The sequence below is a fragment of the Heterodontus francisci genome, unplaced genomic scaffold, assembly GCF_036365525.1.
Source record: "Heterodontus francisci isolate sHetFra1 unplaced genomic scaffold, sHetFra1.hap1 HAP1_SCAFFOLD_761, whole genome shotgun sequence".
In the NCBI taxonomy this organism is placed as follows: Eukaryota; Metazoa; Chordata; class Chondrichthyes; order Heterodontiformes; family Heterodontidae; genus Heterodontus; species Heterodontus francisci.
Genome location: NW_027140274.1, coordinates 8,194 through 31,374, shown reverse-complemented (window position 1 = coordinate 31,374; position 23,181 = coordinate 8,194).

The window sequence follows — 23,181 nt, the reverse complement described above, 5'->3', positions numbered from 1 at the left end:
TGAAAATGGAGTGTATTGTCACCTCAGTAACAGATGTACTGCATGTCACCACGTGGGTGAAGTCGAATTGTATCGCACTGATTGGTTAAACAAGGGGGTATAGCATGAATCTTAATGTATAAACAGTAGTACCTGTATCAAAAAACTTCACTTACTCTAGTGGACCAGACAGACTCTGGGTGGAGTCAGTGTCGTTGCATTAGAGTAAGTCAGCCGTCTAAATGCGCAAATAAAGTAATTGATTTTACCTATACATCCGACTCAGCATATTTACTGAACCAGACTGAAGGCAAAAAGAACTCAGGTTTACACTAGAGCCGGAATGTTGTTAGGGCCCATAGTCTTTGCTGTTTCGAGTGCCTTCAGCTGTTTCTTGCCATTATGCGGAGTGAAGCAAATTGGCTGAAAACTGGAAGCTGTGATGCTGGGGACCTCAAGAGGCCAAGATGAATCATCCACTGAGCAATTTCTGACTGAAGATGGTTTCAAATGCTTCAGCTTTATCTTTTGCACTGACGTGCTCGGCTCCACCAACATTGAGGATAGGGATGTTTTTGGAGCCTCCTCATCTGGTTCGTTATTTAATTATCCTCCACCTTTCATGACTGGTTACCTAGTTTCTCAGGGCAGTGTCCAAGGCCCAACCATCCTCAGCTCTTTCATTGATGGCTTTCTCTTCAACATAAGTCAGAAGTGGGAATGTTCGCTGATGATTCACAACTCCTCAGATACTGAAGCAGTCTGTGCCTGCAAGCAGCAAGACCTGAACAACATTCAGGCTTGAGCTGATAAGTGACAAGCAACATTCTTTGATCTGATCCTGAGGGAGATATCCGTGCGTGGAGTGGCGGGATGTATGGAGAGTGATTCTGAAGAGGATGTCTGAGCCTGGAGGGCAGAATCTGTGGAGAGTGGTCCTCAAAGGATGTCCGTGTCTGGAGATTTAGGATCTCTGAAGAGGGTCACCAAGCCCATAGTGCTGGGATCTATGGAGAGTGATCATGAAGTGGGTGTCCGAACCTGGAATGGCGGGATCTGTGGAGAGTGATCCTGAAGTGGGTGTCTGAGCCTGGAGGGCAGAATCTGTGGAGAGTGATCCTGACGAGTGTGTGTAAACCTGGAATGGAAGCTTTCTGTGGAGGTACAGGTGGAGGCTATTCATTCCCAGTATTTTATAAAGGTTTGGCATAACTTATATGTTTTTACTCTGTGCCTCTATTAATAAAGCCAAGTGTCCTGTTTGCTCTTAGCTACCTTTTCAACATTGGTGTACATTGTCTCTCTGCTCCTGCACCCAGTTTAGAATTGTAACCTTTCATTTATATGGCATTCTTCCTTCCAAATTGTATCACCTCACACTTCTCTGTGTAAAATTTCATCTGTTATGTGAAAGCCCATTTTACTATTTTTTTTTAAGTTCCCCTGAAGTGTGTTACTATCACTGGTATAGGACAAAATTCCTGAGCATTCTTTGATGCTATCTCCATAGACAGAGCAATCTTTTACGCGAGCTCAAATGTAGGATTTTGTGTGTTTAATATCTTATTTCACCCACCAATAGAAGCACAAATATGTCACGTAAATCTTGTTCACTGCAGTCCCTGCTGCTGTTTGCTGCCTACATTTACAGACTTTTATCTCAACCTCGACACCATGTTCTCTAATATATTCAGGGGGCATCAGCAGAGAAAATGTTTACCAAGCGTGGCAAGTGCAAGGAAGTGTTTATTTACGTCATTATGTCATGAATATAATATACAAATACATTACATGTGTGAATCATCAAGATGTGTCTGAATAAATGGAACCCCGTTACAATAAACACTGTTACCTTTCAATGTTTAGCGGACAGGTTTGACGGCTTGATGTGTGTGATTCCCTCATTAATATGTTTGCACAAAGTTCGGGGAAAGACGGAAATATGAATAATTTATAGGGAAATCTTTTAAACATATTACCACATTTATCACTCACAAAGATCTGCAAACACATGGATTCCAAAAGAACCTGAGTGCAAAATCACCTAAAATAAACACAGCCAGAGAGACTTGCAATAACCTGTAGCTCAGGGAAACTACATGATGTTATGGAAGTGATTCTGTTTCTTCTGTTAAAATATTTTTTGAAGAAGTCATAATCAAACTGAATAAATGTGGGACCAGTTCTTTTTCAAGAGAGCACCACAAGAGCCAATTTGGCAACTATGTGTACTGTTTGTCACATAATTCAAGTTAAATATAGAACAGAAACCATCGTAACATGGAGATGTGGTTAGGGAAGTCATTCGCGCCCCTTGATTGGACAAGCTCGGCAGCAGCAGCGTACACCTAAGACAGCAGAAAACTCACAAGCTTTTGGTTGTAGAGTCAGTGTGTTTTACCTGCTGGAGTGAGCAGCTGATAAAGTTAGCCTGAAGAAGTGTCAAGGAAGGAGAAAAGACCGCAACCCAGCTTGTTTTCCAGAAAATCTTTAAAAGACCCTGCGAAGTCCACTGAGTTAATTCATCTTGTCGCATGTCTTTGAAGAAGGCCTGCTAAAATTAATTCTCAATGCCTTCTGAAAAGAACTGTTCTAAAATACCCTAGTGACCTGTCTACGTATACTCAGAAGTTAGACTGTATTCCAATTTTGGAGCAACGTATATCATCTGATGTTTTCTTCAAAAATGAGCTAGTAAACAGCCCAAGAGGTTTTTTTTGTGTTTGTAACATGTTGGAGAAATTTTCTTAGCTTTGCTAATTATTACTTAACTTCGTAGAAGCAGAAAAGCAGGAGACAGCTTGTAGCTAATCTAACCACAACCAACAGTCATAAAATGTAGACAGAGCAGCTAACCACAATCAGACGTTAAGGCCAGATATGGTGTCTGGAGTGGGCATTGAATTAAGGAACTAGCTTGTTATTGTTGAAACTGATGTTTTGCTGACCTCGGACCCTGCATGGTGCACCGTTACGTAGGCAGTCTTGTGGGTGCTTATCGAATTGTGAAACTGTTAGCTCTGCCTCTTTTATGCTATATTAGTCCACGGCGATCTGTAGCTTTTTGGGTGTAGCACTGGACCGCCTTTAGGTAAGGTGTGTTCCCCCATGATATCATGCAATAAAGTGTTTGTTCTCAACGTCTGAGTCCGGAGAATTTGTTAAACAATTGGGCACAATCTGGATTTTCTCCAACAGTTTGGCATAGTTGGCAGGATCCCTGAGTTCACGGGATCCAAAAGAACCTAGTGAAAAAATAATCAACAGGATCAGGGGTAAGTCAACTTTTCTGCGACCCTGATATCCCAATCACCCAGCCTGAGCCGGAATTAAGAGGACAATTGGGTGCCACGTGAAGGCCAGGATTTAAATGGGCGAAGGGAACAAAGGGGTCAAGGAAGAATTGGCTGAAACCTGATCAGAAAAGGTCTAAAATTGAGTAAGTTAAGCTCACACATGGGAAGTGAGTAATTCTGCGAAGGGAAGTTGAAAAGTAGATAAGTGGAAAATCCAGTAAATTTAGGAATCTGGCATAGTCGGCTGGGCCGAATACCTGATCCCATTGAGTATACGAAGTTAACTCTCAGACATGGGAAGTGAGTAAAATACGGTGACAAGATATGGGACAGAGATGACTGGGGCTGTAACTAAATTACCAAATTGACCCAACAGGCACGTTTTCGGGGCTCCTGAGTACACCCGCTGATCTGGCCCTAGAGAAAGATGCGGGTGACAAGAGTTGGAGAACGAAAATACCGTTGACCTGAAGAGACAGGGATGAGCCGGTTAGCTGACCTTGAGAATTTAACATTAACTGCGCCTGTTTGTCTCCTTGTGTGTGGTTTTGTCTTTTGTTTGTGTTAATGTTGTTTATTCCATCGAAATTAACTCACAAAATTAGAAGGTTTTGAGAAAGTAGACGTAGGAGTGGACTCAACGGCTTCCAAGAAGGAAGGGTTGCCCCCGGGGACGAGTAATCCATGTCCTCTGGAGAATGGCGACCCACGTCCGTTTCCCCCCTCGAAGAAGACGCAGAAGCGCCACGGTAAATATGTGTTTGAAAGATAGGTATGTTTCAGAGTAAAACAAGTAACTATGTCTTTGATTCGACTGTGAGAATGTCGGAAGCTTCCGTGAATGAATTGAATATCTGGATTTTACAGTTTGTGTTCTGTAGAACTGACTGTCGTTAACTCTTTGTTGTCTGGCTTTAATGTTAAAAGCATGAGTCTATTAAGTTGTTTGGAATTGAATGAGTGTGAAAAGTGATTGTTGAGTGTGTTCATTTCGATTTAAGATTGTGCACCCAGGAATGGGATATAAAATTGAATTATATTTTAAGTTAAAGTTTTATTTTTAGTTGTTTTTGCAACTGTGAAAAGGCAATGAACAATATTCTGAGGGATAAGCTTCAGCCTTGAAGGTCTGAACATGTCTGGCAGAAATCTAATTTGGGGTTTGGAACATTGTTTTAATTGGAAACTTTGCTATTGTTTTATTTTACAGTCTAAATTTGAAGACATGTTTTATTGACTGTTATATTGTTTTAAGGGAGAGATAAATAAACAAAGGAGATATAGGAAAGATTCTGTCTGTTTAAAAATCTGGTGTTAAGTCTTTTGTTGTAAGAATGTTAAATAACGTTTTCTTTAGTTTTTGGTTTTATTACAGGCTGGCACCTGAAGAAAGAGCAAGAAAAATGACGTAATTTACCTATCTTTTAAAATAAGCACATGCTATTCTGTTCTGTTGTGTGTAGTTAATAAGTATTATAAGTTAATAAGTCTGAATTGAATTAATACTGTTAAGGTTAATTGACCTGTTTAAGTTGAAGAACTGGAAATTTCATTTGTTGCAACAATGAACTTTCAAGTTTATTATGTCATGTTTTGGAGGAGTCTTAAGTTCCGGACGTGGGACTCACTCATGTAACATCGGCAGTTTTGATTTTTTAAAAAAATATTTATTGCAGTGAATTGGAATTTGGAAACAATTGAAGTTTAATCTAAAAATGCTGTCTTTCCTGATGGAGATGCTTTCCTTTGAAGTTGAAAATGTTACACATGATTTTGTTGTTTATAAACCCTAAGGATACCAAAAGGATTGAAAAAAATTTAAAATGGATAGTTCTTTTTGATCACGTAGCTGAGAATGTTTTGCTCCGCCCCCTTGGATACAAACAAAGAACTTAACCCGCTGCAGTTTTTGCATTGCTGAGAGTCAAATTTATACATATTGGACATTGCCAAATTTTACATTTCTAAGTTGACAGATAGAATTGGACAAATTAACCCATTGGGCTCAGGGGCAGAGCCACAATGGATTCTTTTTAAGCAGGTGACGGCAGGTTCCAAGGCCACATGAGAACTGATGCCACAACAAGAGATCCAGCAGCTTTGAGAATTTAAAACTTAATTGCAGACATCAAATATCACAGCATCTTTATCAATGAGACAAAATGCTTGAGAAGGAAAGATAGTTGCAAACACTTCTGTCCTTAATGGACAAAAAGTACAACCAAGTCTGGGCATAAGAAATTGGAATCAATAAACAAAATTTAATTGATATGAGTGGTTATTTAAAGCACTCAAAGGGATATCTATCTGATATTTAAGAGGACAATCAAAGTTTTAGAAAATAACAAAATCAGTGGTTAAACATTAGCAATGGATTCTGGTCCATACAGTTGGCACAAGAGTGTGAATATAAATTTGCGTTTATGTTCAAGGGACAACAGTACATCTGGACGTGTCTCTCTCAGGGATTTTATAATAATCCATCGATATTCCACCTTCCTTCAGAAGGTCAGAGTGAAAGTTAGGCTGAAAATGGCACCGATAATGAAGGAAAAGGTTTCTTATTTGGGAATAGTAATAACACAGGGAAAGCATGAGACAGAGCAAAAGTGAGTGCAGCCAATCCCCGAACTCCTCCTAGCGCAAGATATTAAAGCTCTAAGATAAAAAAAGGATAGTTCCTATTTCAGGTTGTGAGATTAAACAGACAAGAAGCACCAACCCCACGGTTAACCCCACATCCGAATTACCGACGAGTAAGGTTACGACCCAACAGCCACAAGTGACTGGTCTCCCTTGCCTTGCATTGACTACAGAACCAGAAAATGGACTTGCGATAATAAAAAACGAATAAAATTGTATATGATATTGTAAAGCTTGAGTTGGTAACGGTAATATTGATTTTCTCAGACATCCAGCTACCTGACTGGTGCCCTGAGAAGACCCGAGAGTTGTACAAGATATTACTGTGACAATTGTTGAGAAAGGAATTTGGTAATGATACAATGATATTTTACCCTATGTTGTGGAAATTGGAAAAGAGGTAATTGGAACAACATTGTCCATTGTCTGAGTGTAGTCTGGAAAACCAGGTGATCATATGTCCTCATCCTATAGATAAATTGGCAGAATCAAAATGTGGATTTAATGCCACTGTAAATAGCACCAGGGAGGCTGGGAAAGCATTGTCAGGACTAACCCATGTGGCCTATGTGGGAAAGGGGAGATATTGCTTAACCACCACAGCGAAGGAGTACCAGTATGGACAGAAACGGACTTGTCCGGTGAGCAACAGTACATTTTGGTTCAACCCACAAATACCAACCCGAGTAGGGAAAATGGAGTTGGTAGAGAAACATAAACAAAAGGCAGAAACGATAACTGTGACAGAAAGTATTAAGGAGGATTTGACATATTACCTCCGGGACTATGAATATACTATTCAACCATTGCCCACACACTTGGGTAAAGATAGACAGCAGCTAGAAGCCATTGCAAGCTGGAACAACAGTCGAAGATGCTACAAGATGAGATTGACAAGATAAATGATTCTACCTTGCAGGAGGACTTCTGGAACTGGGGTCAGACGTGCAGATACACCCCTGGCTTAGAATCATCTCCCATGTCCTGATAGTGGTTTTGGGTATCATGGTGTTAGATGTGACATACTTAATTTGGCAACTTAAGAAATTAATTAGGCGATGCAAGAGGATGTATGAACACAGGTTGGACAGCTACCCGAAAAGCAATTAGTGTTCGAACTTACTCTGTCAAAGGAGGGACAATTAGTTATGCCATAAAAGGGTAATTGTATAACCTTTTCATATATACTTAAAGTGAGCAAATGAATGATCAATGTACTTTATGAAATTGTATTATGTTTATACAATCGATAATGTAACAGTGATGTTTAAATGAATTTGTAATTGTACAAGTGTACCACCCTTTTATTTTGTAAGCAAGTATTTGAAGCCCCTGCAAAACTTATGCCTTGACAGAGTTCCCGCTGCCCCCTTGTGATATAAGCAGGCGACGTATTGAGTGCGACCCCTCCGGGTGTTGAAGGCTGTTTCTAGACAAATAGAGACCATTAAAGGCACCGAGGTGGGATCAAGGGAAGGATTCTTAAAAGGGTTGTAGAAGAGTCAAGAGGGGACTGTGAGAAGGGAATTTTAGAATTTTAAGAACAGAATATTATGGGGCCATTTAAGCTGAGATTAATCAATCATGTATTGCTAGCTTGGCCTTGCGGCTGCTACAGCGCAATGGCAGAAAAAGATATTATGCTTCAATGATTACTTTAAGCCCCTGCCTCTCCCTCGACTCATGATGATGCTGGATTATCATGGTATGATAAAAGGAGGGATTGTTGGAGAAATTTTCTTAGCTTTGCTAATTATTACTTAACTTTGTAGAAGCAGAAAAGCAGGAGACAGCTTGTAGCTAATCTAACCATAACCAACGGTCATAAAATGTAGACAGAGCAGCTAACCACAATCAGACGTTACGGCCAGATATGGTGTCTGGAGTGGGCATTGAATTAAGGAACTAGCTTGTTATTGTTGAAACTGATGTTTTGCTGACCTCGGACCCTGCATGGTGCACCGTTACGGAGGCAGTCTTGTGGGTGCTTATCTAATTGTGAAACTGTTAGCTCTGCCTCTTTTATACTATATAAGTCCACGGCGATCTGTAGCTTTTTGGGAGTAGCACTGGACCGCCTTTAGGTCAGGTGTTATCCCCCATGATATCATGCAATAAAGTGTTTGATTCTCAAGGTCTGAGTTCGGAGAATTTGTTCAACAATTGCGCGCAATCTGGATTTTCTGCAACATAACAAAATGTAAATTTTTTTTTTTAAATCCCTTTCATCTTTTCAGTTAACCGGTGTATGTGTGTGTGTGCATGTGGCTCGAAGATTTAAAAAAAAGACTTTAAAAGTAAAGGTGAAAAGGGAACTTTTAAAATTTCCACCTGTGTGTTTATGCTTTACTTCATGACTAGTTAAAACTTGTTCGACATTAAATGAATCATTTTGTTGTTCATTAAAGAAACCTGATCAGTGTCTTCTATTCTGGGAAAAATAGAGTCTATGATTGACTGTTTCAGTAAGTGGGAAAAGTTAAGATAGATGTTGTGACCTGTGGAGAAGTGGGATGAGAATAAAGAGTGCCCTACTCTGCCCTTAGTTGTCACAGCATTTGTGACCTGCCTCTGCAGCTTTGTTGGCTCGAGTGTTTGTCCAATAATCAGAAAATCTTGGATTCACATCCTTGCTTCAAAAGTTTAGCTTTCAATCGTTTACATCTGTTTTCTTGTGAACAGATCTGTTTGAGAATCTGCAGATCCGCTTTGGGAAAGTGAATCAGAGCAGAATGAAGGGTGAACTGTCCGACTGCCCAGAAGAGATGAAGACACAGCTCAGTCAGCACGTTCCCCTGGTTTATGATGCTGGAACATTCCTCACACAGAAATTATTCAATCAATACTCATCTGCCAAGTCGGTCTGAGGCTGTGCCTCTCTGATCATGTGGAATTAAAGCAATTCTTCCAGTCAGTTAGTTCAGTTGTCATTTCATGAGAAATTCGGTCATCATGACTTCGTCAGTGACCAAATGGTTCAGGTGTCTGAGTGATGTTAATCATGATGTGATGAAATGATTGTATGTTCCAGTCTTTCCGTGGTGGGTTTTCACACTGAGTAGAAACGTGTTGGACATGGTCTGGAAATGTTTCACACCGCTCCATTCCCAACAGGCCATGACCTGATGTGATGGAAATTTCATTTACTTACAGAAGCTACATTTCCATCATTGCACATCTGGCTACACAGCCAGGATCTGTATTGACCAAACAGCTGACAAGGTGGTCGAGAGGTTAAGACGGTGGCGTGCTAATACATTTTGCTTTGCATGTGTGGGTTCGGATCCCAATTTTGTCATTAGTTTATGAAGTGTCTAGTACATTGTTGTGGGGGAGCTTTTGTGGAAAGTTGGCCTGGAAACATGTTCTTGTCAATATCTCACTGGTGATTCCAGAATTGTTTGTCCTTTATTAAAATTGAGACAGACAATCGGAATTCTTCACCCAAATTGGACTGGAATGAAGATCAAATCGGGATCACGAAAAGGAGATTTTTCCCTCCCTCCTTCCTTCCATCTTTACTTTCCCTGGATTTACACCAAATGAAAGACTAACGGGAAAAGCAAACGGCGAGGGAGCAGAAGCAGAACATTATCCTTTGGCAAGAAATTTATTTTCAAATCTTCTTGATAGATTAAGTGAGTGAGCAATGCTTTGGCAGATGGAGTTGAAAGTGAGGGGTCATCTACGACCTACGAAAGATAGATCAGAGTGTGTTTTATAAGGGGCGAGATGTTAGAAACTGGAGAAGCAGAGACCCGAGTGCTGAATCACTAAACGCTAGTGGACTGGTAGAAAATAATGTGAAAGGCGAATGGAATCTGAAGATTGGAACTCATGTTGTAGTTATATAAAGCTCTGTGCTCCTGAAGTAAATGTCCAAGCCGGAATTGTGGGGAATCTGTGGAGAATGATTTGTTTTTTATTCATTCTTGGGTGTGAGTATCGCTGGCAAGGCTGGCATTTATTGTCCATCCCTAATTGCCCTTGAGAATGTGGTGGGGAGCTGCCTTCTTGAACTGCTGCAGTCAATGTGGTGTAGGAACACCCACAGTGCTATTGCAGAGGGAGTTCCAGGATTTTGACCCAGCAACAGTGAAGAAATGGTGATATAGTTCCAAGTCATGATGGTGAGTGACTTGGAGGAGAACCTGCAGGTGGTGGTGTTCCCATGCATCTGCTGCCCTTGTCCTTCGAGGTGGTAGTGATCACGGGTTTGGATGGTGCTGTCGAACGTTACTTAGCGAGTTACTGCAGTGCATCTTGTAGGTGGTACACACTGCTGCCACTGTGCTCTGGTGGTGGAGGCAGTGAATGTTTAAAGTGGTGGGTGAGGTGTCGATGAAGAGGACTGCTTTGTCCTGGGTGGTATTGAGCTCTTTATGTGTTTTTGGAGCTGCAGCTATCCAGAAAAGTGGAGAGTATTCCATCACACTCCTGACTTGTGCCTTGTAGACAATGGACAGGCTTTGGCATGTCAGGAGGTGAGATACTTGCTGCAGAATTCCCAATTTCTGACCTACGCTAAAAGCCGCAGCATAGATGTGACTGGTCCAGTTTAGTTTATAATCAATGATAACCCCCAAGATGTTGCTGGTGAGGGATTCAGTGATGATAATGCTGCTGAGTATTAAAAGGTAGATGGTTTGATTCTCTCTCATTGGAGATGTTCACTGCGTGGCACTTTTGTGGCAACCAAGTCGCTTGTCACTTATCAGCTCAAGCCTGAATGTTGTTCAGGTCTCGCTGCTTGCAGACATGGACTGCTTCAGTATCTGAGGAGTTGTGAATCATCACCTAACATTCCCACTTCTGACTTAAGTTGAGGGGAAACTCATTAATAAAACAGCTGAGGATGGTTGAGCCAAGGACACTACCCTGAGAAGCTCCTGAGGCAATGTCCTGGGCTGAGATGATCGGCCTCCACCAACCATAATCATCTTGCTTTGTGCTAGGTATGACTCCAACAAGTGGACAGTTTTCCCCTGATTCCCATTGATTTCAATTTTGCTGGGGATCCTTGATGCCACACTCACTCAAGGGTAATTACTCTCACCTCTCCTCTGGAATTCCACTCTTTTGTCTCTATTTGGAACAAGCTGCAATGAGATCATAAGAACAGGAATAGTAGCAGGAGTAGGCCATTTGGCCCCTCGAGCCTTCTCTGCCATTCAATAGGATCATGGCTGATCTGATCATGGCATCAACCCCACTTTCTTGCCTGCCCCCATAACCCTTGACTTCCTTGTAGATAAAAATACAAAGATGAACAACTGTCTGAGAGAAGAAATTCCTCCTCATTTCCTTCTTAAATGGAAAATCCCTAATTCTGAAACTGTGTCCCCTAGTTCTAGATTCCACCACGAGGGGAAACATCCTCTCAGCATCTACCCTGTCAAGACCCTTCAGAATCTTATATGTCTCAATACGATCACCTCTCATGTTCCTAAACTCCAATCAGTATGGGTCCAACCTGCTCAATCCTCCTCAAAAGACAACCCCCTCATCACAGGAATAAATCCAGTGAACCTTCTCTGAACTTTTTTGAAAATTTCCAACATATACTTTATTCGTTAAAAAAACTATAAAAAGATACATTACAAAACAGTTCAAAAACAGCACCAAGTCAACAATACAAAGATTGCAAAGGAGATCAGTTTCCTTCAGTACAGGAGTGAATTGCCTCACAACCCTTCCATTTCATTTTCCCTGCCATGTACTTTTTGCAGCAAACAAATATTTTCTGGAATAAAAACAAGAAATACTGGAACCACTCAGCAGGTCTGGCAGCATCTGTGGAAAGAGAAGCAGAGTTTACGTTTTGGGTCAGTGACCCTTCTTCGGAACTGACAAATATTAAAAATGTCACAGGTTATAAGCAAGTGAGGTGGGGGTGGGGCAAGAGATAACAAAGGAGAAGGTGCAGGTTGGACAAGGCCTCATAGCTGACCAAAAGGTCATGGAGCAAAGGCAAACAATATGTTAATGGTGTGTTGAAAGACAAAGCATTAGTACAGAATAGGTGTTAACGGACTGAATATTGAACAGCAGCAAGTGCAAACCTGAAAAAAAAAACAGTGGGTAAGCAAACTGAATAAACTAAGATGAAATGAAATAAATGCAATATAAAAGGTTGCAAAAAATGCAAAAAAGCAAAAAAGAAGAAAAAAGAAAAAACAACTAAAAATGAAAGTAAAATGGGGGGCTGTCATGCTCTGAAATTATTGAACTCAATGTTCAGTCCGGCAGGCTGTAGTGTGCCTAATCGATAGATGAGATGCTGTTCCTCGAGCTTGCGTTGATGTTCACTGGAACACTGCAGCAATCCCAGGACAGAGATGTGAGCATGAGAGCAGGGGGGAGTGTTGAAATGGCAAGAAACCGGAAGCTCAGGGTCCTGCTTGCAGACCGAGCGGAGGTGTTCCGCAAAGCGGTCACCCAGTCTGCGCTTGGTCTCCCCAATATAGAGGAGACCACATTGTGAGCAGCGAATACAGTATACTACATCGAAAGAAGTACAAGTAAATCGCTGCTTCACCTGAAAGGAGTATTTGGGGCCTGGGATAGTGAGGAGAGAGGAGGTAAATGGGCAGGTATTACACCTCCTGCGATTGCAGGGGAAGGTGCCATGGGATGGGGACGAGGTGGTGGGGGTAATGGAGGAGTGGACCAGGTTGTTGCGGAGGGAACGATCCCTTTGGAATGCTGACAGGGGAAGGGAGGGGAAGATGCGTTTGGTAGTGGCATCACGCTGGAGGTGGCGAAAATGGCAGAGGATGATCCTTTGGATATGGAGTCTGATGGGGTGGAAAGTGAGGACAAGGGGAACCCTGTCACGGTTCTGGAAGGGAGGGGAAGGGTTGAGGGCAGAAGTACGGGAAATGGGCCGGACACGGTTTAGGGCCCTGTCAACAACAGTGGGGGGGATTCCTCGGTTGAGGAAAAAGGAGGTCATACCAGAAGCACCGTCATGGAAGGTAGCATCATCAGAGCAGATGCGTCGAAGACGGAGAAACTGGGAGAATGGAATGGAGTCCTCACAGGGGGTAGGGTGTGAAGAAGTGTAGTCGAGGTAGCTGTGGGAGCCGGTGGGCTTATAATGGATATTGGGAGACAACCTATCCCCAGAGATGGAGACAGAGAAGTCGAGGAAGGGAAGGTAAGTGTCAGAGATGGACCACGTATGGGTGAGAGAAGAGTGGAAATTGGAAGCAAAGTTGATAAAGTTTTCCAGTTCGGGGCGGGAGCAGGAAATGGCACCGATACAGTCATCAATGTCCCGGAAAAAGAGTTGGGGGAGGGGGCCTGAGTAGGGCTGGAACAAAGAATGCTCGACATATCCCACAAAAAGACAGGCATAACTAGGACCCATGCGGGTACCCATAGCGACACCTTTTACTTGAAGGAAGTGCGTGGAGTTGAAGGAGAAGTTGTTCAATGTGAGAACAAGTTCAGCCAGGCGGAGGAGGGTGGTGGTGGATGGGGACTGGTTGGGCCTCTGTTCCAGGAAGAAGCGGAGAGCCCTTAAACCATCCTGGCGGGGGATGGAGGTGCAGCGCGATTGGACGTCCATAGTGAAGAGGAGGCGGTTGGGACCAGGAAACTGGAAATTGTCAAAATGACGCAAGGCGTCAGAAGAGTCACGGATGTAGTTGGGAAGAGGCTGGACCAGCGGAGAAAAGATAGAGTCAAGATAGGAAGAAATAAGTTCAGTGGGGCAGGAGCAGGCTGACACAATGGGTCTGCCGGGACGTACCCGTTTGTGGATTGTGGGAAGGAGGTAGAAGCGGGCTGTCCGGGGTTGCGGGACTATGAGGTTGGAAGCTGTAGAGGGAAGATCTCCAGAGGAGATGAGGTCAGTGACAGTCCTTTGGACGGTGGCTTGATGTTCGGTGATGGGGTCATGGTCCAGAGGGAGGTAGGAAGAAGTGTCTGTGAGTTGGCACTGAGCCTCTGCAAGGTAGAGGTCGGTACGCCATGCAACAACAGCACCACCCTTGTCTGCAGGTTTGATGACCATGTCGGGGTTAGACCTGAGAGAACGGAGTGCCTCAAGATCAGAGGGGGACAGGTTAGAGTGAGTGAGGGGGGCAAAGAAATTGAGATGACAAATGTCTAGCCGAAAGTTTTCAATGAAGAGATCAAGAGCGGGTAAGTGGCCGGGGTGGGGGGGGGGGGTCCAAGTAGAGGGAGAATGCTGGAGGTGGGAGAATGGGTCTGCTGGTCGGGAGGAGGACTCCTGGTCAAAGAAGTGAGCCTGAAGGCGGAGAAATATTTTCTGGATACAGCCCGAGGGGATTTCCATGGATCCAGTCCCTCACTTCACCTTGGTGGGGGTACCTTACACAGTGGTCTTCCCCAGTGAACCTTTGCAGCGGCTGCCCCAAGCTGTAGTGCGTCCCTCAGCACGTAGTCCTGGACCTTGGAATGTGCCAGTCTGCAACATTAGGTCGTGGACAACTCTGTGCGCTGGACGACCAGCAAGTTTCGGGCAGACCAAAGGGCGTCTTTCACCGAATTGATAGTCCTCCAGCAGCAGTTGATGTTTATCTCGGTGTGCATCCCTGAGAACAGCCTGTAGAGCACAGACGCCTGTGTTACACAGCTGCTTGGGATGAACCGCGATAAAAACCACTGCATCTTTTTCTACACCTGCTTTGCAAAGACAGACAGGGCAGTCCTCTCTCCTCTGTCTTGTTTGTTTGCTGTATTGAACCCTTTGCTGAGTCTATTAGGAAGGATGCAAGCAAAAGGGGGGGTTAAAATCCGAGGCAGTGGAGTCACTCAGGTTAAAACTTCCCTGTACCTGGATGACGTCGCCGTCTTTTGCTCGGATCTGCTGTCCGTTCGCAGACTGATCAGCATCTGCGACCAGTTCGAACTCGCCTCGGGAGCCAAAGTTAACCACGGCAAGTGCGAGTCCATGTTCTTTGGGAACTGGGCTGACCGATCCTTTGTCCCCTTCACCATCACGTCAGACTACCTGATGGCGCTGGGGATATGGTTTGGAAGGGCTGGGACGTGCACCAAAACCTGGAAGTAGCGAGTAGCCAGGATACACCAGAAGCTGAGCATGTGGGAGCAGCGATCTCTCTCCATTGTGGGTAAGAACCTGGTGATCAGGTGCGAGGCGCTCACGTTGCTGTACGTGGTGCAGGTCTGGCCCATACGCCACTCCTGCGCTGTGGCGATCACCCGAGTCATTTTCCGGTTCATATGGGGTTCCAAAATGGACCAGGTCTGGAGGGACACGATGTTCAAACCCCTGGATAAGGGCGGGAAAAATGTACCCAACGTCGCCCTCATCCTGATGACTACCTTCGTGTGTGGCTGCATCAAGCTGTGCGCAGATTCCCAGTGCACAATCTCCAAGTGTCACTACGTGCTGAGGTTCTATCTGTCCCCAGCGTTGTGAAGGATGGGCCTGGTCACATTGCCGCGGAATGCTCCATCCAGTTGGACCGTGCCATACCACCTATCCTTCGTGGGAAAGTCTCTGTGGAAAAACATCTTTGACCACCAATCCTTCAGGTAGTGGTCTGCACGGAATGTCCTCAAGGCCCGACAGGAAAAGGAGATGGTGGATCCAGTCGGATGGTTCCCCGAGCAAACTGCCAAAGTCATTTGGCGGAATGCCTCATCACCAGAACTTTCAAACAAGCACCAAGATGAAACTTGGCTGGTGGTGAGAAGAGCCCTCCCCATCAGATCCTTCCTGCACGCCCGAAGTCTAACCCCCTCCGCACAATGCCCTCGAGGTGGCTGTGGTGGGGAAGAGACAGTTGCCCACCTCTTTCTCTGAATTGCCTCCAATGCAAGTATATCCCTCCTTAAATAAGGAGACCAAAACTGTACACAGTACTCCAGGTGTGGTTTCACCAACACCCTGTACATTTGTCGCAAGACTTCTCTCCTTTTATACTCCATTCCCCTTTGTAATAAAGGGTAACATTCCATTTGCCTTCCTAATTATTTGCTCTAGCTGCATGCTAACTTTTTGTGATTCACGTACGAAGACACCCAGATCCTTCTATACCGCAGCATTCTGTAGTCTCTCGCAATTTAAATAATATTTAATTTATCAGTTCTTACTACCAAAGTGAATAACCTCACATTTTCCCACATTATACTCCAGCTTCCAAATGTTTGCCTGGATCCGAGAGGCCCTGGCGGAATCTAAACTGAGCATCGATGAGCAGATTATTGCTAAATGCGTGGTGATTGATATCACTGTTGATGACATCTTCCATCACTTTGCTGATGATTGATAGTAGACTGATGGGGCGGTAATTGATCAGATTGGATTTGTCCTGCTTTTTTTTATGGACAGGACACACCTGGGCAATTTTCCACATTGTCGAGTAGCTGTTTGTGTTGTAGCTCAAAAAAAATTATCTTAATAAATTATCGGCTGTAAGCACGTTTGTCATCGGGTTGAATAATTTCTGTGTGAGGAATGTTCCAGCATCATAAACCAGGGGAACGTGCTGACTGAGCTGTGTCTTCATCTCTTCTGGGCAGTCGGACAGTTCACCCTTCATTCTGCTCTGATTCACTTTCCCAAAGCAGATCTACAGATTCTCACATCTGGAGACTGGGTTTTCTTGTTAGGTTCCTTTTGATTTTTCTTGCTCCTGAATGATAATATATGCCAACCTTGGATCAACCTTGCGTTGTGTCCCAGTCTTGGTTAAAATCGAAACATTACAGCACCAACACTCTGAAACAAACAACACAGTCACACTTTCCTTCAGTGAGATTAATGTTGAGACGGTTTCCATGTCGAATGCAATTGTGAACAAATTTCTCACAAAGAAATTGTGGGTGATTTGAGTATTTGCACTGAATTTCTGTGCAAGGAGGGGCAGTTTCAAACAGCCATTCCGAAATCACGTCCTTCACAAAGACAAAGACTGTGCTGTCTTAACGTGTCACTCAACTTCACAAACAAATTTGAACTCGAAGTTCAGGAGAAGACAGAGTGGTGAGAATGATTGATAGTGTAATCTTTGGATGAGAAAAGATACTTAACATACAAAATCCAACATTTGAGCTAGCGTGTAAGATTGATCTTTCCATGGAGATGATCACTGGAACACTGGAACAGGCCCAAGACAGAAATGTTGACATGAGAGCAGGGGGGAGTGTTGAAACGACAAGGAACCAGAAGCTCGGGGTCATGCTTTCGGACTGAGCAGAGGTGTTCGACATAATCTGCGTTTGGTCTCCCCAATTTGGAGGAGACTGCAATGTGAGCAGCGAAAACAGTACACTAAATTGAAAGAAGTACAAGTAAATCGCTGCTTCACCTGAAAGGAGTGTTTGGGCTTTAAATAATGAGCAGAGAGGAGGGAAAAGGGTAGGTATTATATCTCCTGCGATTGCATGAGAAGATGCCTTGGGAAGGGGACGAGGTGTCAGGGATAATGGAGGAGTGGACCAAGGTGTCGTGGAGGGAACTATCCCTTCAGAATTGTGAGAAACGTAGCCCACTTAATAATAATTTACACCAAGTCAAACTCTGAAGAAGTAAGTTTATTTAACGTTCTTGCAAGATCGGGTGCCCGACAAGCAGGCACACCGATCAACATATTCAGTTCATGTTTATACAATACAAATCCATTTGTCCACGCCTTTATTTTACATTATTGGTTATAACGTATTATGACACTAACCTATCCTATGGTTGCTCCAGTCTCCTCCTCTGTTTACTTCTCCCCCTACTCTAACTTTCTAGCCCCTAACTCTTGTTTTTGTTTTACCTTATTTGGCTCTCCATTGTGTGTTTTAACTTGCAGCTGTCAGCCTTTATCTTAGTGGGGCAGTTTCTTATTCACCACATCCTTTGTTCTAACTCTTGCTGTTTCTCTTTTATCTGCCTAAGCACAATTTTTAAGTGATGTACTGTCCCAAGGTCTGTACTTACATACCCTTATCAGTTCTCTTTTTCAGTGATGTACTGTATTAAGGTCTCCACTTACATACCCTTATCAGTTCTCTTTGTCAGTGATGTACTGTCTTAAGGTCTCTACTTACGTACCCTTATCAGTTCTCTTTTTCAGTGATTTCATTATGTTGTGTACAAATGACTTCTTGGTAACTTTCCACAAGCTGTAGAAACAACATTTCAGTATTTCTTATTCTCACAATTTCCCCTTTTCTTTCACTTAATCCTTGTTGTTTTCTACATACTGCGGAGGGTTCTCATATGTCCTCTCAAATCCTCTGAGCATTATTTCAGCCGCCTTTTCAATGTCTGTATTTCCGTTGATACTATCCACTTTGTCATTACCTAACAGGTACATACTCTCTTCCTGGCCTCTTTGTATTGACATCTGCTTCGTCAAAGCTGTCTCAATCAATCGCTGTGTCAGCCCTCTTACACAAGGAATAATACAACATCCGATGGCTATTAGTATTCCGACAACCATGATCAGGGAGGTAAAAACCGAGATTATCATGCCTTTCCATTTTCCAAACCAGGATTCAAGCCACCCCGTCAGGGAAGTGTCTGCTCCTGAATTTTCGGCCATCTCCTCTGCTAAAGTTGTTAACCCTTGCAGTGCTCGGGTGATTGAACCATCGGGTGCTGTGTTATTTGGGATAAGTGTGCAACATTTCCCTCCTAACATTATACACACACCTCCTTTTTCTGCTAAGATCATATCTAGAGCCAGTCGATTTTCCCAAGCCATTCTACTAGTGGCGTCTAATTGTTCAGCTATACCTTTTACCGCATCTCTAGTATAATTTATAAATCTTTGTTGGTTGTAATAAATATAATTTATCCAATCTACATTTTTGTTAATAGTGACCCACCAAAACAAAGACTCGAAACCGGCGGTTATTTGGTTTCGGGCCTTGAATTCATCAGGTACCCCTCTTGGGACCCCTATGAAATCCATGTATACCTGGTCGTCAAAAGAGTTCGCTATCGCTTCCCTTTTACCCCTTTCCCTCGTTATTATCTTTTGTTTCTCAAATGCCAAGGTGAATGGTATTGCCAATTGAACAATTGCGCACGTCCCCTTCCACTGGGAGGGTAGGGTCTGTCTCAGGATTTTTCCTCCGCAATACCACCACAAATCCGCTCTGGGAACATTCAATGATGAGTAGTTCCCTCCCCTGACTCTTCCAGTTACGTCCTCAGTCTCTATGCATGACTTCAACTCTCCCATATTGCTGGTTCGCTCCACACCGTGTCGACATACGCATGATGTGTGATTCACACTGGTGGCTAAAAATGAAGGGGGAGTCCTTGAATCTTCTTTCTCTAGGGGAGGGAACATTATTGACAAGGATATGCAAGTTTGAATACCCCAAGCCGTCTTATCCTGATATAGGGCTAACATGCATTCCATGCCCTTTCGGTCACGCTCCCACCCCAGCGGGAAAGGTACTACTTGAGCTATCGGTCTACCAGATGCACAAGCATAGCAATTGTTTTTGTTCAAACTTTTTACAGTATATCTTATCCATTCTACCCAGGCATTTGTGTCCCCGTAACCGGTTTCTATCGCAATTGTCTTTCTCAAGTCTTTTACCTCTATTATTTTTACTATGTTTGGATCGTTATGAGAGGTCCCTTTTAGTTTGTTAGCTGGTTTACCAGTCTTATCTATTGTTACCTGAAAACAACATTTTAATTCACCTTTCTTTTTCCCTTCTCTAACTGTTACTCCAAACACCTTGTTGTCTAATTGGAAGTGGGTAATACAAAAACATCCAACCCATTTTATTTCCTGGCTACTTTTGAAAAGAAAGAAAGAAGGCACACAATATTACAGACAGTATTTCCGCGCTCGCGCCGTTATATTAAAAAAAAGTTTGTTATTCAAAGTCTTTTTAGCTTTATTTTCAATGGTTCTTCTGTTAATTCGGTTGTCCAAGTTCCTTCCTCGGCCGGGGTTTGTACCGGCCCCTTGATTCTTGTGTAGTGGGTCCAACCTCTTTCTGCCGTTCTTATGGCTGTTTCAGTGGTTAGGAGAGTCTGGTATGGTCTTTCCCAGTTCAGTTGTAGTTTAGTCTCTTTCCACGATTTCACCAGAACCCAATCTCCTGGTTGGATCTTGTGCACTGCAAATTCGAGAGGTGGTGTCTGTGCAAACAGGCCTTGCTTCCTGAGGAATGACAATGAGGAAGACAACGCCAGTATATAGTTCTTTAGAAACAAATCTTTAGTTTCTAAGGTTGGCATCTTGCCCCTGGTTCCCATATAGGGTAATCCGAATAGCATTTCATAGGGGGACAGTCCCACATCTTTTCTAGGGGCTGTCCGAATTCTGAGTATCGCTATAGGTAAACATTTTGTCCAGGGTAACCTTGTTTCAAGTATCAGTTTGGACAGGTGTTTCTTTAAGGTCTGATTCATTCTTTCCACCCGTCCTGAAGAGGGAGGGTGCCAAGGGGTATGGCAGTCCCATTGGATTCCCAATCCCCTAACTATTTCTTGTTATAGCTTCGAGGTAAAATGACTTCCTTGGTCTGAAGTGCTGTGGCTGCCACAGCTTGCACACACTCTGGCCATCCCTTTTAGCTATTTCATTGTGGTTTCTGCCACTTAAAATCAAAGCTCAGCAAAGCTACTATTCCTAACTTGGCTATATTTCCCATTAAGCATAGTGCCATGCCTTTCTGCTCACTTCCACATTCCCCCCTTTTATCATTCTATGAGAACCTTCTCTCTCTACTGATCAACTTATATATGATTATATATATTCACTCGGATTATATGGATCTATTTACTCAAATAACATTTAAACAGTATAAGATAAAAGCAAATATAAAAAACTCAGCCACTGCTGAATCAGAAGGGTAGGCTGAGCCACCCTCTAACAGTTATGAAGTCATTTCTGATAAGCTGTCCCTCCCGACAGCACTGAAGCTAGCTTGTTAGCAGGACATGACTGATTAATTGTGTCAGGGTAGGCTGAGCCACCCTCTAACAAGGGGGCGTGTATTAGCCTGGTCGGTATGTTTTTCATTCTAGCCTTTCCCTAGGATTGTCATGTCTGGGTGATAAGAAGAGTGCTGTTGAAGTACAATGTCTCGCTCTCTCTCTCTCTCGCTGTACCAGCTGCAAGGCCAAGTTGCCTCTGCAGCCCTGAAGTTATGAAGTCAGCTAGCTTGTTAGCAATACATGACTGATTAATTGTTTCATCTTAAATGTTCCCATGTAATTCTGTTCTTAAAAATTCTAAAATCTAAATTCTGTTCTCACAGTTCCCCCTTTTGATTCTTCAAAACATTTTTAGAAATCAATCCCTTGATCCCACCTAGGTGCCTTTAATGGTCTCTATTTGTCTAGAAACAGCCTTCAACACCCAGAGGGGTCGCACTCAATACGTCGCCTGCTTGTGCCATAAGAGGGGCCTGCGGTAACTCTGTAAAGGCATAAGTTTTGCAGGGGCTTCAACTACTTGTTTACAACAATGCCTTTTACTATCAGATTTCTAAGGTCTTTCATCTGGCCCCTATGGCCGATATTATTGTGCTGCCACTGCGGGTCTTGATTAGGGTATTTTTGTTCAGCTGGTTCGTTTCCCCCTGCCCCGGGAGGGTTTTTTCTTTCCCAAATTTTCAGTGGTCTTCTACGAGGACTTTAATTTCCTTTTTAAACACTCTTACCTCTCCTGACGTTAATGGTGCACTAACAAATCCAATTTCATTATTTCCTATTGGTACCTCTCTCAAGGGCATCATTGTCTTAGGAGACTCTCTGTCTCTATCGTCGTCGTTATCGTCGGGTTTAGGGGTGGTCCTTCTTGCTGTCCTTAGATCATATTTGGGTCTTTTTCTCCTTGGTTTTTGACTCTAAATCCCAATACCCCAACATCCGTCCCAATGGACTTTCTGGAGGGATGTTGCCGGCAGACTTTCCTTGTCTCCCATCGTCTTCCTTTTTAGACGATTTATTTCCCATGGTTAACTGAAGGGTCTTGTACCCTATGGTATTCACCTCCTAACTGAAGGGTCTTATACCCGACAGTATTCACCTCCTAACTGAAGTGTCTTGTACCCTACGGTATTCACCTCCTAGCTGAAGGGTTTTGTACCTTACGGTATTCACCTCCTAACTGAAGGGTCTTATACCATACAGTACTCACCTCCTAGCTGAAGGGTCTTATACTGCAGGACTGTAAAATTCACTCCTCAAGGACTTTTGGTACTTAGAAGGTCTTATCCTACAGTTAACCGTAAGTCACCAAGATAATACTTAAAAGTCCTTTTTCTTACCTTGGTCCGTGCACGGAGTTGCCTGACTTCACATGTGTACCTGCCGCACTAAATACTCGTTCAGAGTGACTTCCCTAGGATCGTTTTCAGTCAATTACTAGGGTCTGCTACCAACGAGAGAAACGAGACCGTTTTTAAATTAACGGGACGCGTCTTCTCGTCTGTCGTCGGCCGCGGTCCCGGCAATGATGAAGAGATCCCGGACGAGCCCCCAATTGTGAGAAACGTAGCCCACTTAATAATAATTTACACCAAGTCAAACTCTGAAGAAGTAAGTTTATTTAACGTTCTTGCAAGATCGGGTGTCCTACAAGCAGGCACACCGATCAACATATTCAGTTCATGTTTATACAATACAAATCCATTTGTCCACGCCTTTATTTTACATTATTGGTTATAACGTATTATGACACTAACCTATCCTCTGGTTGCTACAGTCTCCTCCTCTGTTTACTTCTCCCCCTACTCTAACTTTCTAGCCCCTAACTCTTGTTTTTGTTTTACCTTATTTGGCTCTCCATTGTGTGTTTTAACTTGCAGCTGTCAGCCTTTATCTTCGTGGGGCAGTTTCTTATTCACTACATCCTTTGTTCTAACTCTTGCTGTTTCTCTTTTATCTGCCTAAGCACAATTTTTAAGTGATGTACTGTCCCAAGGTCTGTACTTACATACCCTTATCAGTTCTCTTTTTCAGTGATGTACTGTCTTAATTTCTCTACTTACATACCCTTATCAGTTCTCTTTTTCAGTGATTTCATTATGTTGCGTACAAATGACTTCTTGGTAACTTTCCACAAGCTGTAGAAACAACATTTCAGTATTTCTTATTCTCACAGAATGCTGACAGGGGAGGGGAAGATGAGGTAGGTGGTGGCATCACGCTGGAGGTGGTGGAAATGGTGGAAGATGATCCTTTGGATGTGGAGGCAGGTGGGGTGGAAAGTGAGGACAAGGGGATTCCTGTCGCAGTTCTGGGAGGGAGGGGAAGGGGGAAGGCAGAGGTTGATGGTCCTGTCAACGACACTGG